General features: G+C 37.7%; 1 protein-coding gene across 3 annotated transcripts in view; it reads right to left on the reverse strand.

Moving 5' to 3' along the window:
* The window catches only part of LOC106088340 (MICAL-like protein 1), a 236,281-nt gene extending 218,067 nt beyond the window's left edge, over nt 1-18,214 (reverse strand). For all 3 annotated transcript variants that reach the window (XM_059366425.1, XM_059366424.1, XM_059366423.1), the window contains exon 1: nt 18,162-18,214. The gene's annotated coding sequence lies outside the window, so the exon portion shown is untranslated. The remainder of the gene's footprint in view (nt 1-18,161) is intronic.
* Between the last annotated feature and the right edge of the window lie 1,254 nt (nt 18,215-19,468).

Raw genomic sequence — 19,468 nt, forward strand, 5'->3', positions numbered from 1 at the left:
CACAGGAGCGATGACTCAGAATACTGACACTGGTTTTTTTTAAGCGTTTCATTAAAAGACTGATAATATCTGGACTATTGAAGATGTCTTCCCTCGTGGCACAATTTTGATAACTACTCACTTAAACTTTTCAAATGTCAAAATTAACATAAACTCATAACAAACAGGTGTGGTGAAAAGAAGACTATAACTTATCATATATTCCTGATATATTCTCTAATAACATAAATCTATCACCTCATACTCAATATCTTACTCTTCTTTTGTCTTCTAAGCACTGTGCCAATTGACAATAATTATTGGCGGTCTTTGTTTGCAATCTCTTTTTTTGGTTCTGTTGTAGTCGGTCACATTTAACCACAATAATGCGTCATGTGGTTGTTGTTTATTCATAATGCTTCCGCTGCTTCTGCTCAGCCCCAATCCCAGTCAATTTAGCATCTTCATCGTCTGGTTTTTAAGCAAAAGTCGAGAGTTGTTCATGGGGATTTTTCGTATTTGAACTCCCTGAAGAAGAACACACATATTTGTTTAGCCAAAGATGATGAATGGATTGCATTTTACCATTAAAAGAAACTCAGGTTGTTCTCTACGCTTTAAAGGAAATCCTAATGAAACCTTTTCCATTCTATATGCCCCTAGATCTTCGGCGAATAAGCCATTCACTCACTCACTTCTTCACTTCAAAATGTGAAACCGCAAACAAATTTGAATATAGAAGTAGAAAAAAAGAAGATTGAATGAGCATGGGTAGGTTTTCTTCTTCAATTCTTCTTTCTTTGTTGTGGCTGCTTCTTAGTGTTGTAAGTTTAAAGTTTAGAATAAGTTAATGAAGATGAAGTACAAGAGTACAACATGAAGATGACTTTGTAATGGCGTTATATAAGTCCTCAAGATGAGTCATGGCCATGGGCGTTTTGGATGGTGGGCCCAGAGATTAATGGAGATTTATTAGTAAAAAGGGATCAGACAAACAGGTTGTTAAAGAAGGCCAAGAAGAATGGAATTGATGGTGGATCAATCACAGTTCGGGTGGGCGTTTATATATTGACAGAATTGATGGTGGACAAATTTTTGAACTAATCAATGATATTGTATAAAAAAAAATTATTATTGTATTAAATAAAGAAACTTGAAATAAATTATAGATGGTAAAAGCTATAAACTCTTTCGAAAGGTGTGTAGAGCACTAGGCGTAACACAGCTATTCAATAACCACTTCTAGTTCCCGCTTTTTTTCAACATTGCATAAATACATCCTCATATGCCATGTATAGAAAACCAAAGACTAATTGAATACAACAATGTTGCCAGAGACTTAATCACTCACTCACTCATTCATATACAATACATTGGTTAAAGTAGGCCAAGTTTGTGTTTCTGTATTGTTCCGACAAAACTCAATTTTCTCCCCTAAAGATTTTCCTCAAAGGCCTAGCGATAAGATGTTTGTCAAACTGACTGACTAACTGACTGAATACTTGCAATTCAATATCTATCGTTAAAATATCATTTGACAGTTACATTTTGAAGAGTACGTAAAACTACATTTATCTTTGGAGAATTTTTAAATTTTTTTTCATTTCATTGACAGACTTTTCAACCTGTTTCCACACCAATAACTATTTGACATTATTTACAACATTGTTGCAAATGCATTAAAGATATTCTCATTATGATGCATCATGGCAACATGATTGATGATGGGGACTACTCTTGCATTGATATATGCCATATGAGTTGTTAACACTTCAAGATCTTATCTCGCCATAGACAATGAGTGACATACCAGTGAACATCGATCTAGTAATTCATAACAGGTTAAGTCATGCATGGCAGGAAAAATGTCTTTACAGATTATCTGTTTTGTGAGTTGCAGGTGTTGTATGCTAGTTTGTGAAATTTGAGAGAAAAATTGGGATATAAAAGCTTGTCAACCAATTTTAAGGATATAAAAAGAAGACTGGAAAATATGGAGTAAAACATGGGAACATAGCTTTTTTATGGTAAAGAAGCTAGGAAACTTTATTAGCAGGATACTGACATATAATATCGATTTTTACAATGTTATGCACAACCAATAATAGATGAATAATTTCGCCGACTTAAGTGGAATTTTTAGCATGCAGAGAATTGGTAAATTAAAAGATCTCCCAACTTAACATAGAATAGTCGGAAACAGAGTATCGGCTTAAATTTTTTTCTATCAACCAACACGCAGGGGATGTCCCCTATGAATGCAGTGCATTGCCTTGGCGAATGGATATTAGGAATAGGAGGGAGGGAAAAGGATGTAATGTTTACTGACATTTGTCCTAAATTCCTGAATGTCATGTCCCACCCAGGATTCACTGAACAAGATTAAGCCAAGCGATCAGTCGACATACAATTTTCTAATATTTGGCAGTACTTGGCATTGAGGATGTCAACGTGTTCTCTTTTTTAACATTAATTCTTTGTTTAAGATTTCTCCTATTTGATGACTTTTTTAATCGGCAGATTTGACAACCTATGTTAATGATATTTATGGGGCCTTTCCATTATATAATTTTGCAAGTGACCTAACCTTCTTTCAGTGAATCCAGTGTCGCACCCATTGTGGGTAGGAAAAACATTAGTCGGAAGTCGGTTCCATATACGAACGGTCCGGCGAAATGAGATTTCTCTCTGTAATGCATTGTCCGGTCCGCTAGTCCTTCTTACATCAGGAATAAGAAGACTAATACCAGATGAACACAAACCATGAAAGTACCGCTGGAACAGTGCCAAACAACCCACATTACATAGCGACGATGTTCAAGGGAGGCAATAGAGTTGAATACCATACTATCTCCAATCAACATCATTGTTCTCCTCCGTACACCGTCCAGTAGCTCCAGGGATGATTTTGAAGCTCCAGCCCGTACATGTGAGTTGTACTCCATTTTTGGCCTTATGAAAGTGGTAAAGACGTTAAGAAGATCAGAAGGTAATGATTATTACTTCATTAAGGGAAGCCTTAGCACTTGAATGCTTCTTTCGACACTTCGAATACATGTTCAGCACCAACGGACATCACTTTTTATCTTCATGCCCAGAACATCAGGAGATTCTGATTGCTCAACATTTACATCGTTGATAGACAACAGAGATGATCGTAATGGGTCGGCGAATCGTTTGTGTAGCAACAAACAGCACTAAGTCTTGCATGCTTTAAAATGTACTCGATTCATTCGACCCCACCCAAAAATGGCTTGCAAATCCTGGTAGAGTGTATCGTCCATAATCCGCCTCTTGTCCTCAATCTCTCGAAGACTTGGCCTATGGTCGAATGAGTAAGAATGACACAGTTTACTGTAAATGCGTAGATCGGATTCCATGCGTAGATCGGATTCGTTGTCTGGCTCTATGGATCGTTGATGAAAATAAGAAAAAGAGAAGGAGAAAGAGAAAGAACAGAGCCCTCGGGTATACCTGCGGTCAATTTATGCTCAATGGATGAGAAACCAATGAAAATTCGACCAATTTAGGCCGAATTTTATATACCATGGATCGCATTTGTCAAGTTCTTTGACCGATATTTTCTCATAAGCAAATAAAGGATAATGGATTAGAATGCTTTTGGGACTGATTGGGGCCATACTTGGTTTGGCTGTTGGAGACTAAAGTGGAAGTCGTTGTGCAAAATCGGATAAGAATTACGCCCTATAGAGGCTCAAGAAGTATAATCGGGAGATCGTTTTATATGGGAGCTATATCAGGTTATGAACCGATTTAGACCATGCTTGGCACATTTATTAGAATTCATAACAGAACACTTCATGCAAAAATTCAACCAAATCGGAAAAAAATTGCGCTCTCTAACGGCTCAAGAAGTCAAGATCCGAGATCGGTTTTAATGGGAGCAATACCAGGTTATGAACCGATTTAGACCATGTTTGGCACATTTATTAGAAGTCATAACAGAACACTTCATGCAAAATTTCAACCATATCGGGAAAAAGTTGCGCTCTCTAACGGCTCAAGAAGTAAAGACCCGAGATCGGATTATATGGGAGCTATACCAGGTTATGATCCGATGTGAACCATTCTTGGCACAGTTGTTCGAAATTAAAATAAAACATTTAACATTAACATTTACATACACCAAACTTGGCACAGTTGTTGAAAGTTAAAACAAAACACTTCTCGCAAGATTTCAACAAAATCGGATACTGATTGCGCTGCCTAGAAGATCAAGAGGTCAAGATCTAGGATTGGTTTACATAGGTTCCAAGAGGTCAAGATCCAGGATTGGTTTTTGTCCGATTTCTGGCTGAAATTTTGCATGTAATGTTCTGTTATGATTTCCAACAACTGTGCCAAGTACGGTCCAAGTCGGTCTATAACCTGATAAAGCCCCCACATAAACTGATCTCCCAATTCTTGAAGCCCTGTAAGCCGAAAGCTTGGTAGGTGGCAAGGGTGGTGTTTATACCTAAGCCCGGCAAGGCAAGTTATGCGACTCCAAAGGCCTACAGACCCATAAGACTTACGTCCTTTCTACTCAAAACCATTGTGGACACCATGATAAAGAGTATGACATCCAGCGAACTGCTCAAATACAAACAGCATGCCTATGTCAAGGGAAGGTCGATGGAGACTGCCCTGCACGAGGTTGTGCATAAAATAGAAGAATCGTTCGATGCCAAAACGTGCACACTGGCGGTATGCATTGACATCGAGGGGCTTTTAACAATGTGCAGAGCGACACACTGATCCAATCCTTAGACCAGTACCGGGTGGACCCGGTCCTTAGAGACTGGATACACCATATGCTAAGGAACAGGTGGATAAATTGTGTGTCCAATGGCATAAATACAATATAAGGGAGAAAGTGGCACAGGGCACGCCACAGGAGGGCATTTTATCGCCACCCCTATAGCTGACCACCATAAATGACCTATTACGGATGCTGACTGAGGAGGGATTTGAACCCGTCTGCTACCCAGACAATGTTATAATACTTCTAAGAGATAAGGATCCGAACGAGCTATGCAGAAGGGCCGAAAGGGTCCTCCATATGGCATATGACTGGGCTAGACCCAGAGGTCTCAATGTTAACCCAGAGAAGACTGAAATATGCCTGTTCACGAGCAAGACGAAGGTGGACGAATTTAACGCACCACGTTTCCTCAATAAGACGATTTTGATATCTGACAAGGCCAAAAACTTAGATGTGATCTTAAATAGGAAACTGAATTGGAAGTGTCACATTCAGGAGCATACTGAGAAGGCTCACAGATGTTGGGCCCTTTGTAGACGGGCCGTAGGCTCGAAATGGGGCCTGAATCCTAGGATAATCCACTGACTCTACAGGAGCGTGATTAGACCAATGCTTACTTACGCCTCAGTAGTTTGGTGGACTGCTATGGAGAAAAAGTGCAACATATGGATCATACAACAGGTTCAGAGAACATGTTGTCTTGGCATAGGCGGAGCGATGAGGACCACGCCCACTAGGGCACTGGAGACTTTTCTAGATATCCGACCCATTGACATACAGATTAAGTGTGAGGCAGCCACTGCGGCCATGAGACTTAAGGAGATGGGAGAATGGATTGGGGATGGGAGCAGCTCATACCATCGCGGTATATTCGAGGCGGGCGATGAGAAACTTGGAAGGAAGTGGAGAGGTTTCCGATCGGATACCTGAGATCAACCTTGAAGTCGAGTGCGAGGCACTGCTGCCATCGGCATAGTCTTGGATTGACGGAACCCTAGTACTGCCATCTGGAAGATCATGTAACATGGATGGATCAAACCTAGAGGACAAAGTGGGCCTGGGGGTTTACATTGAAAACCGAGGGACTGACATCTGTTTTAGACTGCCTGGCCATAATTCGGTCCTGCAGGTGATAACGGAATGCGTGAAGTGGTGTGGTGCTAACGCGAAGACGTCGAGTCTGAACATCTTTACCGGCAGTAAAATTGCCATAAGGGCAATAACAACCAGGACGGTGTAGGAAGAAGATTAACGCCTTCTCTGAGGATGGCAAAAGCCGCATCGTTTGGGTGCCGGGCCATAACGGAGTAAGGGGAAATGAAAGAGCAGACGATTTGGCGGTGAAGGCCAGAGGACTGCCGTCAATAAACTTGGTTAACCCGAGATGAGCCTTGAAGTCGAGTGCGACGCACTGCTGCCATCGCCACAGTCTTGGATTGACGGAACCCTAGTATTGTCATCTGGAAAATCATGTTACACGGAAGGATCAAAGCTAGAGGACAAAGTGGGCCTGGGGATTTACATTGAAAACCCAGGGACTGACATTTGTTTTAGACTGCCTGACCATAATACGGTCCTGCAGGCGGAGATCCGGGCGATCACGGAATGCGTGAAGTGGTGTGGTGTTAACGCGAGGACGTCGAGTCTGAACGTCTTTACCGAAAGTAAAATTGCCATAAGGGCAATAGCAACCCTCCTTACCCTCCTGGTAAGCTCACGAACAGTCTTGCAGTGTATGAAGGAGATTAACGCCTTCTCGGAGGATGGCAAAAGCCGCATCGTTTGGGTGCCGCGCCATAACGGAGTAAGGGGAAATGAAAGAGCAGACGATTTGACGGTGAAGGCCAGAGGACTGCCGTCAATAAACTTGGTTAACCCGAAGCCTTTCGGGTCGACGCAGTCCGAGTTAAGGGAGTGGGCGACGAATGCCCATGCAACATTGTGGAACAGCGAAACGGTCGGCAGGACGGCGAAAATCCTATGGTGGGATCCAGATCGTAAGAAGGCGAGACTATTACTGAAAGGTAGCAAGTAGGAGGTCAGTATAGCTATTGGCATCATAACGGGACACATAGGACTACGAGCTCACTTATGTAAAATCGGTGCGGCAAGTGCTAGCATGTGTAGGGCATGCGGGGAAGATGATGAGAAGTTGGAGCATTTCCTTTGTCATTGCCCGGCCCGATTTGCCTTCTTGAGTCCTTCCAAACCGCAATTTTTGTCCGATTTGGCTGCAATTTTGCATGCGGTGTTCTGTTACGACTTCCAACAACTGTGCCAAATAATCAGTCTATAAACTAATATAGCTCTCATATAAATCGGTCACTCGATTACCCTTGTTCGGTTCCTAGAAGCTTTAATTTTTGCTGGTTTGAGGGGAGTTTCGTATGTATTGTAGAATAAAATTATGCCCTTTAACTAACTCTAGTCTAGTGTAATTTTTTAGCAGAATCCATGGATTCGAACTGGTCGAACTTAGCACGCTTTTAGCATAGGATGGTGGTATACAATTTTTTTTCTTTTCATTTCCTGTCGTCCTATGTTTATTTAAATTTGATTGATTAGTTATATAAAAACTTGAGTTGTCAATTGCTTAATGTCTACACGGGTCTGCTCTCCTATTTGATGAAATTTGAAACGGCGAAGTTATATAAAACAGTATTGTTATAATTTTTTTTTTTTAATTTTGTTAATCTTTAAATTTAACACTCTTATAGTTTGATGTTATGGTACAAATTTCCTATTTATCACATTTCCACATGGGGCTTAAATGTTTCTTTTGCACATTCGTCGCGCTTTTTTTGTGTGACCTGTAAAAGGCATTGCAAATTTTCATTGTCATTGTTGTTTATTTTCAAACAGTGCGATGTTTTTTTTTTTTGGTAAATGACTGGCTGGCTGGCTGGCTGGATGTCGGCTGTTGGTTTGTTTTGTGGAGAGGTTATTAAAAACTGATTGTCACAAGTGAAAGCGTGCGTAATCAGTCTTCTATGTATGTTTGAGGGGCTTTTGTGATTGGCCAAAACGCTTAACAGCATAGAGCACAATAAAAAATATTAAAAAAAAAAACAGTAAGGAAAGGCAAAAGTCGGGCGGATCCGACTATATAATACCCTACACCACCGAGAATACGTAATACTTTTAGAAGATAGCACTTGTATTCAAATTTAGTGAGACTTTAATTTTGCATACCTATTGAAATATCGAATAGAACCTTATACGATTTTCTTACGATGGTACGAAAATTGTGGCTTCTACAGCCTTAAAAGTCGAAACGCATAAAAGATATATATGGGAGTTTTATCTAAATCGATTTTGATGAAATATTGCACATGTATTGGGAGTCAATTAAACCATCTAATGAAAAATTTTAAAGAGATCGGACCAAAATTGTGGCTTCTACATCCTTAAAAGGCCATATAGCTCGATGGGAGCTATATCTAAATCTGGACCGATTTTTATGAAACTTTGCACACATATGAGGACGTTAAATAAAACGGCCCATGCCAAATTTTGTAAAGATCGGACCAAGATTGTGGCTTCTACAGCTTTTTAAGGCCATATATGATGAAAGATATACATGGGAGATATATATAAATCAGATCCGATTATGATGAAATTTTGCACACATAGTGGGCCGTCACACAAAGTACTTCGTGCCAAATTTTGTATAGATCGGACCAAAATTGTGCCTTCTAAAGCCTTTATAGGTCAAATCGGACGAACGTTATACATGGGAGCTATATCTAAATCTGAACCGATTTTTATGGAATTTTGCGCACCAATGAGAACGTTGAATAAAACGCTCCATGCCAAATTTTGTAAGGATGGGACCAAAATTGTGGCTTCTACAGCCTTAAAAGACCATATCGGATGAAAGATATACATGGGAGCTATATATAAAGCTGATCCAATTATGATGAAATTTTGCACACATATTGGAACGTCACAAAAAGCACTTCGTGCCAAATTTGGTAGATATCGCACCAAAATTATGGCTTTTACAGCTTTAAAAGGGCATATCGGATGAAAGATATATATGGGAGCTATACCTAAATCTGAACCGATTTAGATGAAATTTTGCACACATATTGGGACGTCACAAAAGGCACTTCGTGCCAAATTTGGTAGAGATCGCACCAAAATTATGGCTTCTACAGCTTAAAAAGGGCACATCGGATGAAAGATATATATGGGAGCTATACCTAAATCTGCACCGATTTAGATGAAATTTTGCACACATATTGGGACGTCACAAAAAGCACTTCGTGCCAAATTTGGCAGCGATCGCACCAAAATTATGGCTTCTACAGCTTAAAAAGGGCACATCGGATGAAAGATATATATGGGAGCTATATCTAAATCTGGACCGATTTCAATAAAATTTTGCACACATATTAGGACGTCACAAAAAACACTTCTTGCCTAATTTGGTAGAGATCGCACCAAAATTGTGGTTTCTACAGCTTAAAAAGGGCACATCGGATGAAAGATATATATGGAAGCTATATCTAAATCTGGACCGATTTTTATGGAATTTTGCACACCTATGAGAACGTTAAATAAAACGCTCCATGCCAAATTTGGTAGAGATCGCACCAAAATTGTGGCTTCTACAGCTTAAAAAGGGCACATCGGATGAAAGATATATATGGGAGCTATATCTAAATCTGAATCGATTTTTATGGAATTTTGCACACCTATGAGAACGTTAAATAAAACGCTCCATGCCAAATTTGGTAGAGATCGCACCAAAATTGTGGCTTCTACAGCTTAAAAAGGGCACATCGGATGAAAGATATATATGGGAGCTATATCTAAATCTGGACCGATTTTTTTCAAAATCAATAGCGTTTGTCCTTGGACCAAAAAAGACACTTATGCAAAATTTTGTGAAAATCGGACAACAAATGTGACCTGCGCCTTGATTACAAGAATACATGGACAGACAGACGGACGGACAGACGGACATAGCTTAATCGAATCAGGAAGTGATTCTAAGCCGATCTGTATACTTATCAATGGGTCTAGCTCTCCTTTTTCTTAGCGTTGCAAACAAATGCACAAATCTATAATACCCTGTCCCACAGTAAAGGTGTAGGGTATAAAAACGATGATAGCGATTACGAAGCTCCAGCTGGCAAAAATGGTAGTTGTCTGTCCTCAAAGTTTTTTTTTTATTGTCTGTTTTTTCGGGTTAACAATATTTTTAATGTGATGTGACAGTCTGTCAACATTTATTGTTATGAATTTGTTTAAAGTTTTAACCGTATATAGTTTTTTTTATTTTTTTTTTTCTACTTTTTGTTGTCTATGGTTTTTTTCATATGCCGACATTTAAGCGAATTTTGTAAAGTCATTGTTCATGTGCCATATGCAGTGAGCAGTTGCGAACTTCAAATGCTGATGTATGGTGGTGTATAGGACTTGTTGTTGTTGTTTTTGTTTTTAAGGTTAATTATAGTCTTTAGATTTGCAACAATTGTTTAGAAATTAAAGGTTGGCTTTTATATTGGACTGTGTGTCCGTCTGTTCGTCATATGTGTATCTCTTTGTTGCGACTTGAATGTCATTAACCAAGGCAGGTGGTGAATCACACTTGAAAACCATCCCATTCCAAGTCATCCAAGTCTTTCTTCAAAGTTCGTTAATACCGGCGTTTTGTTGTTTGGCCATTTCGTCAGAGGTGGCTGACTTCGTTTATGCTGCCACTACACTACTTGGTGCGATTACTTGTTGTTGTGAAATATTATCTAATTCCATTGCTCATTAGCATTTAATTCAGTGTTTTCTTAATTAGAATTATGATCATACATATGTATGTGTGCATGTGTGCACATACATATGAGTGTGTGAACATATTATTCCAAAGATTAGATAATCACATGCAAGCATTTTTTTATATTTTGTATAAGCCGGCATTTCTTCTTTCACTCCAGAGCCTGTGTCCGATACCAGGTATGGTATCTTTTGGCGCATACTATTTCCCCATATCTTCAAAATTCATTAACATTTTGCTATTTTGTTGTTGTTGTTGTTTTTGGTTTTTCGTTGGGCCATTAGACTATTTTACATGATTTTTTTATTTTTGTTTTTTGGCAAATCAAATTTTGCCAAAAATAATTTGCCATTAATTTATGTTAATCAAATTCGTTGTGTGTGTTACGTATCACTTAGTTATGCATGGACATTCGCAGATACAGCGATATATGATTAAATGGATGGTTCAAACGCCCATATGGATATCTAACGGATTTTCTGCTATGTTTGTAATGCGCCACAACATTGTAGCTATTTTTCTGTCTTTTTTATACCCTCCACCATAAGATGGGGGGTATACTAATTTCGTCATTCTGATTGTAACTACTCGAAATATTCGTCTGAGACCCCATAAAGTATATATATTCTTGATCGTCGTGAAATTTTATGTCGATCTAGCCATGTCCGTCCGTCTGTCCGTCCGTCCGTCTGTCTGTCGAAAGCACGCTAACTTCCGAAGGAGTAAAGCTAGCCGCTTGCAATTTTGCACAAATACTTCTTATTAGTGTTTGTCAGTTGGTATTGTAAATGGGCCATATCGGTCCATGTTTTGATATAGCTGCCATATAAATCGATCTTGGGTCTTGACTTCTAGAGCCTCTAGAGTGCGCAATTCTTATCCAATTGGGATGAAATTTTGCACGACGTATTTTGTTCTGACATCCAACAACTGTGCCAAGTATGGTTCATATCGGTCCATAACCTGATATAGCTGTCATATAAACCGATCTTGGGTCTTGACTTCTTGAGCCTCTAGAGTGCGCAATTCTTATCCGATTGGAATGAAATTTGCACGACGTGTTTTGTTATGATATCCAACAACTGTGCCAAGTATGGTTAAAATCGGTCCATAACCTTATATAGCTGTCATATAAACCGATCTTGGGTCTTGACTTCTTGAGCTTCTAGAGGGCGCAATTCCTATCCGATTTGGCTGAAATTTCGTAAGACGTTTTTTATTGTTACTTTCAACAACTGTGTCAAATAAAGTACAAGTCGGTTCATAACCTGATTTAGCTGCCATATAAACCGATCTGGGATCTTGACTTCTTGAGCCTCTAGAGGTCGCAATTATTATCCGATTTGCCTGAAATTTTGTACGACGTATTCTCTCATGACCATTAACATACGTGTTTATTATGGTCTGAATCGGTCTATAGCCCGATACAGCTCCCATATAAATCGATCTCTCTATTTTACTTCTTGAGCCCACAAAGAGCGTAATTCTTATTCGAATTGACTGACATTTTACACAGGTCTCCAACATAAATATAATTTAATTGTGGTCCAAACCGGACCATATCTTAATATCGCTCTAATAGCAGAGCAAATCTTTTCTTATATCCTTTTTTTCCCTAAGAAGAGATGCCGGGAAAAGAACTCGACAAATGCGATCCATGGTGGAGGGTATATAAGATTCGGCCCGGCCGAACTTAGCACGCTTTTACTTGTTTTACTTATGTTTTGGCTCTTATGACATTTCCGTAGTTTCGAATAGTCCGTCACAATGCCAACGGAAGATTATTATCAATCATATATAATCGAATTTAAATTGCTGCAAGCCAATATGGGCAGTGACCTCACACTAGTTACCATCTTGAGAATTACAGTCGCTTAGGCTGTTTTGAGATTTTTAGACCATTTTTATACCCTACCCTACTACTGTGGTACAGGGTATTATAACTTAGTGCATTTGTTTGTAAGACTCAAAAGGAAGCGTGATAGACCCATAAGTAAGTATAGCGATCGACTCAGAATCAATTTTGATTCTATTTAGCTAAGTCTATCATTCTGTCCGTCTGTCTGTCCATGTTTATTTGTGTACAAATAACAGGTCGCAATTTTCAACCGATCGTTTTCAAATTTGGTACAGTCATGTTTTTCGGCCTAGAGACGAAGCCTTTTGAAATTGGAAAAAATCGATTCAGATTTGTACATAGCTCCCATATATATATATATTCGTCCGATTTGCAGTAATACTGCAATAAAATGGTCATTTATTAACCGATTCTCTCGAAATTTGGGTTTTTTGGAAGGATTTTCTCTTGACTCTCGACATTACTGGTGAATTTCATAGAAATCGGTCCAGATGTTGATAAAGCTCTTATATATATGTTTAGATCGATTTTCACTCCTAGAGCCCCTGCAAGCGCATTTATTGACCAATCTTTCTAACATTTTATACAACGCTTTTCTCAATGACCACTACAATATACAAGAGGCTTTGCTTGAAATCGATTCAGATTTAGATATAGCTCCCAAATATATGTTTATCCGATTTTGAGAAATAATGCAATTTGGCAGGAAGGATTTTCTTTTGACTCTTAATATTACTGGTGACTTCCATAGAAAAATGGTTCAGATTTAGATATAGCTGCCATTTATGTATATCGCCCGATTTTCCCTTCTAAAGCCATTGGATTTATTAACCAATCTTGCTAAAATTGTGGACAACGCTTTCCTTGATGATAACCACAATATCTAAGAAGTTTGGCATCTGGCGTCATTCGTATGGCAGCCATATAAAAACTTCTCCGAAAGAGGTGTTGCATTGCGGCAAGCCGCACAGTGTTGCCTGTTCATGTATTTGTTGGACAAAAATGGTTAGACTTAACACAGAGCTCTAAAATTTTGAACAGAGGTATATTTGAGTGCAATATAGAAAAAAATGGAGTATGGTCCAAATCGGTATATAAGCTGATATAGCTCCCATATAAACCGATCACCCGATCTAACTTCTCGAGCCTCCAGAGGTCCCAATTATTACCCAGACGATTTGCAAGATTTGTTAAAAATTTCATACACATTTTCATTTTCGATTTTTGCAATTTTGCCGGAACCGGGGTAACACTATTCACCGCACAGTGGGAGAAAATCAAAAAAAAAAATAGTAAAAAATATGTCGTGTGAGAACGGGTAGAGATATCCCCTTGAAATTTGAAATGGTTAGAGCTGAGATGTTAACGATAATCGTGTGCGAAATTTAAGGGCCGTTGGTTGTCCGGGGGCCTTTTGGCAGGCCCTTAAAATTGGTCACCTCGATATTTCGAAAAATTGTTCGGGGTGCCAAATCTTCATTTATGGTCTGATTTTTAAAATTTGTTTATTGGATAGTGCTCGAAAACCCCTACAAAAAGTCCGCTTGAGGTCTACAATATCTCCACTGGTTTCGGAGATATTCTACTTTAATTTTTTTGTGCAATTTTGACCGAGATCAGCTTCGTATTTCGCAATTTGCGAAAGCATTTGCAGTTCGATTTTCATTTTTATACATGATTTGGATGCGTGACAAAATTTACAACGACTTTGCAGACAAATGTTCACATCTGATTATTCAGTTAAACAGTTTGGAAATTAAAAATGAGAAAAAGTGTATTTTTTGCATTTTTTGGTCAAAAAAGTATTTTCATTGATTATACTTGGAAAAAATTTGTAAAAAAAACAGTAACACCAATTTTTCACATCAGACCATAAATGAAGATTTGACAGCCCGAACAATTATTCGAAATACCGACGTGACCAACTTTAGGGACCGGTCACGTCGGTATTTCGAATAATTGTTCGGGCTGTCAAATCTTCATTTATGGTCTGATGTGTAAAATTTTTGTTACTGTTTTTTTTACAAGTTTTTCCAAGTATAATCAATGAAAATACTTTTTTGACCAAAAGGCGCACCTACAATCTCGGGTCTTGAAATTTTGCCCACTATCTCGTTATCACCTCAACTCTGACCATATTTTTTACTAATTTTTTTTTCGATTTTCTCCGGCTGTGCGCCATTCGAACTCGGCTATAAAAAAGGAGGCCCTTTTCATTGAGCTTAAACTCGAATCGGGCAGCACTCATTTACATGTGAGGTGTTTGCCCCTTGCATTTGCAAGTTAAAGAAATAGAAAAGATCTAATCTAGGAAGACGAACCTGGGACAACCAACACCATGGGTTTTTGTTAGAATTGAAGCAAACAGACCCGGTTCATATGTGGAATAATTTAATTATCTGCTAAATTGCCTTTATAAAGAAGAAATTCGACAACATGGATGCAACGGAGCGAACCCCTGATGATAGTGTAGAATGTATACAAATTAGTCTAAATGAGATCAGCTTATCATTAACCCTGCTCAAGAACAAGAAGGCAGCAAGAGCCGATCGTTTGCCAGATGCACTGAGGGAGGATATCTGGTAACAGTTTCCAATAGTAAGCTTATGATGTGTTGGTATCTACTATGGGTGGCAAGGAGGATGCCATAGAACCTACCTCCGACGGTTCTGAGAAGCCTCAATGTTCATCCAATGTGTCTTGCAACATCCATGCCAAGTATGATCCGATTCGATCTATAAACACATATAGCTCAAATATAAACCAATCCCCGAATTTGACTTCTTGAGGCTTTAAAAGCCTCAATTTTCATCCGATTTGAAATTTGGATCTAAGACTTCAACATTATTGAAAAGTATGATCCGAATTGTTCAGATTTAGCCCCCATATAAACCGATTACCGGATTTGATTTCTTGAACCCTTAGAAGCCCAAATTTTAATCCGATTTAGCTAAGATTTGGAACAAAGGCTTGGGTTTTGACTTTCAACATCCATGCCAAGTAAAATCCGAATCGGTTTATAACTGATATAGCCCCTATATAAATCGATTTGACTTCAGCCCCTAGAAGCCTCAATTTTCACCCGATTTGGAAACAAAGACTTGGGATATGACTTCCAACATCCGTGCCAAGTATTATCCAAATCAATCTATAAAGAGATATAGTCGCCCCCTTATAAACCAATTTGAGCTACATCGGATGAAAATTGAGGCTCCTAAGAGCTCAAGAAGTCAAATCCGGGGATCGGTTTATATGGAGGCTATATCTGTTTATAAACCGATTCGCATCATACTTGGCATGAATATTGGAAGTCATAACTCAAGTCTTTGTTTTAAATTTCAACCAAATCGGATGAAAATTTTGGGGCTTCTAAAGGTTTAAGAAGTCAAATCCGGAGATCGGTTTATATGGGGGCTATATCTGTTTATAAACCGATTCGGATTCCCCTGAATTTAATTTCTTGAGGCCTTAGAAGCCTTAATTTTTATCCGATTTGGCTGAAATTTGAAACAAAGACTGGAGGAATGACTTCCAATATTCATGCCAAGTATGATCTGAATCGGTTTATAAACAGATATAGCCCTCATATAAACCGATCTCCGGATTTGACTTCTTAAGCCTTTAGAAGCCTTAATTTTTATCCGATTTGGCTGAAATTTAAAACAAAGACTTGAGTTATGACTTCTAATATTCATGCCAAGTATGATGCGAATCGGTTTATAAACAGATATAGCCTCCATATAAACCGATCCCCGGATGTGACTTCTTGAGCTCTTAGGAGCCTCAATTTTCATCCGATGTAGCTCAAATTTGGAACAAAGACTTGGGTTATGACTTCCAACATTCATGCCAAGTATTATCCGAATCGGTTTATACACAGATATAGCCCCCTTATAAATCAATTCCCAGATTTGACTTCTTGAGGCCTTAGAAGCCTCAATTTTCATCCGAAATTTGAAACAAACACTTGAGTTATGACTTCCAATGTTCATGTCAAGTATGATCCGAATCGGTCTATAAACAGATATAGCCCCCATATAAACCGTCCCCCCGATTTGACTTCTTCAGTCCTTAGAAGCCTAAATTTTCACCTGATTTGGCTGAAACTTAGCCCAAAATGTCATATTATTTTGATTATTAACAACAATGCCAAGTTTTATCCGAATTGGTCAATATGGTGATATTGGCCCCCTAAGTACCGATATTGCGATATGACTTCTTGAGGCCATTGAAGCCTGAACCAATTCCGGATTTGATTGCTACAAAATAATTTAAATACAAACTGACTTAATAAGGGAATCCATGGTGGTGGGTACCCAAGATTCGGCCTAGCCGAACTCAGCACGATTTTACTTGTTTAAGGTAATGACCATTGCAGAATAATTCTCCCATAACTGACCCACAAAGTTCTTGAAATAATTATTTTGGGCAAGTTTTGACAAAAATTCTCCTAGTTTCAAAAAACTAAGTAGGAAAACTTTCTTCAAATGTTAGTTATGGCCAAGTTAATAAAAATCATCTTATCTATGAAAAAATAGCCATGAATAATTAGCGTAGGTTTTCTTCCTCATCTTGTTTGTTGTAGTTGTTGGGAAAACAAAACAGGAAATGTCACAAAAATGTTAACAAGAAACTCAAGTTGTGTCACGTCAACTCACATCACATCACTTAGGCGCTATGGATGCAGCAATGGCAAATATCAGCATAAACCATCAAAAAGATAAAGAGGAGTGTAAGTGAGTCTTAAACATTGGGTGGCAGATGGTTAAGTCTCTATGATAAATTTGGTGAAATGTAATAAATGATGTTTAAATCCAAGGAAGAAGAAGAAAAAACGAAATGTTAGCAGACGCTAATATGATGAACACAAATTATGAAAAGAATTATGGGGCCATTAACACCACAAGCGATGAATGAGATAGTGACAAAAACACAAGCACACCCAGTTTGGGGACAGCAGCTGTAAATGGCTTTTAAAAACTTTTTTTTTTTTGCATTTTTTAAGGCGTTTTTCTTTACCAACCCAAAGTAGTTAATAATGAAAGTTAGTTAGTGTTAAAATTAAGTATTTTAGTAAAGCTGTGGTTTTTTTTTTATCGTCAAATGGTGTTTACACTTCATGCATTGCTTTGTTAAGGTTTTATGGCAAGTGAAAAAGAAAGTTTTGGGATTTTGGATTTTTTTTTTAAAGAAAAAATGTTATAAAATTAAGCCCATTTTGTTATAAGGGGTCTTATACCAATGACATTGCATGTTTGTTATTGATTTTTTTTATTTTTTTTGAAAAATTTCCACAGTCCCACAATGTCAACATGAGTTTGCTGAAAACGTGACCACCACTTTATGTTTGTCATATAATGCCGTTTATTCTTTTTTTTTTTGTCACTATGGACTTCAATTGTTTCGATTTCAAACGTGATTGCTGGCATGGGCCCCACATATGTTGTGGGTTTCACAATTGTTTATTTTATTTCAATATTTTTTTTTTATTTTGATTTTCAATTGGCTAACCATTATTTCCGTTTTATGGTGAATTTAAAAATAATCTATTTGAATTAATTCTATATGACTTTTTTAAGGCAAATAAAATCACTAAGTAGCTGATGTATGAGTAATGGCAACAAATTGCGTTACCCAAAACACACACAAAACAATGAGGCGCCTTTAAATGTAGGCTTATCTTTAGACATAGAAATTTGGAATGATTACACAAAAAAAAATGTATAAAACCTACGCATTGTATTTACAAATCATAAAAAAAAATCTGAAAAAAAACTTACCATAAAGATATTATTACGCGAGAAATGATGAATCAGTCAAATTCAGGAGTTCTGCAAAAAAATTAAAAAAAAAGAATTTGATTAAAAATGGTGATTAATTACAAAAAAAGATAAAAATGAGCTACACTCCCTTTAAGAGGAAAACATTCACTGTCACTTTATTGCCCCTTTAAGGGAAATACATGCAGAAAAGTACAAATTGAATTTATTTCATAATAATACGAAATTGATATGCAATCTTTTGTTGTAATTGTCTGTTGTTCGCAGACGTTTCGATTGTATCCGCTATAATTGTTGCCAAGTCTTAGCAGACTCATAGTTTCAATTCATAGTTTTAATGCATTACCATAAAAGGAAGCTTTGATCTATTTAAGTTATAATTGACTAAACGTTCAACAATTTTATACGCCTTACGTTTCCACAGAGACACAATTTCAATAGAATTTTCTTTAAAGGCCAGTACTGGTGGTGATTAAAATGATAAATTTGTTGGTTCATTATTCCACTCTTATTGGCTGATGAAGTAGGGATTTATTATATTTAAGTATTATTGGGTTGCCCAAAAAGTAATTGCGGATTTTTCATATAGTCGGCGTTGACAAATTTTTTCACAGCTTGTGACTCTGTAATTGCATTCTTTCTTCTGTCAGTTATCAGCTGTTACTTTTAGCTTGCTTTAGAAAAAAAGTGTAAAAAAAGTATATTTGATTAAAGTTCATTCTAAGTTTTATTAAAAATGCATTTACTTTCTTTTAAAAAATCCGCAATTACTTTTTGGGCAACCCAATATTTTGTACAAACAATTAATTGCATTGTGCATGATCAAAGCATAATTTATTATGAAGAAGCCGAAAAAATCTCCAATTATAATAACACAGAATAATGAAATTGGCATCAATCCCAGAGATGTGCAGAATATATAAGAAAAGGAATTTTCAGTAAAGAAAAACGCTGAAAATGAGAAATTATTTTTCAATAAAACAAGAAGAAGCAGGAACACAGCAAATTTTTGTTGCTTTCTAGTTAAGCATCCGTTATTTGTGGGAATGGTATGCTATATTGTGGGAGCATATGATAAGTGAGAGCAAGATATATTCATTTACAGGTACAGGCAGTTGCCCAACAACAAAATATTGAGTGCACTATCTGTCAAAATCAGTGATAAGGGCAAATTTGATTTTGCGTATATTTTTTCGTTGTTTGTGTGTGTATCGTTCTTAACTATAATACACACCGACAACCAAAGCTTGCAGACAGTAACTACGCAAGAAAAAATTGTACTCAGCTGTTACCAGGTAATCTACCTG

The sequence above is a fragment of the Stomoxys calcitrans genome, chromosome 4, assembly GCF_963082655.1.
Source record: "Stomoxys calcitrans chromosome 4, idStoCalc2.1, whole genome shotgun sequence".
Taxonomy (NCBI): Eukaryota; Metazoa; Arthropoda; class Insecta; order Diptera; family Muscidae; genus Stomoxys; species Stomoxys calcitrans.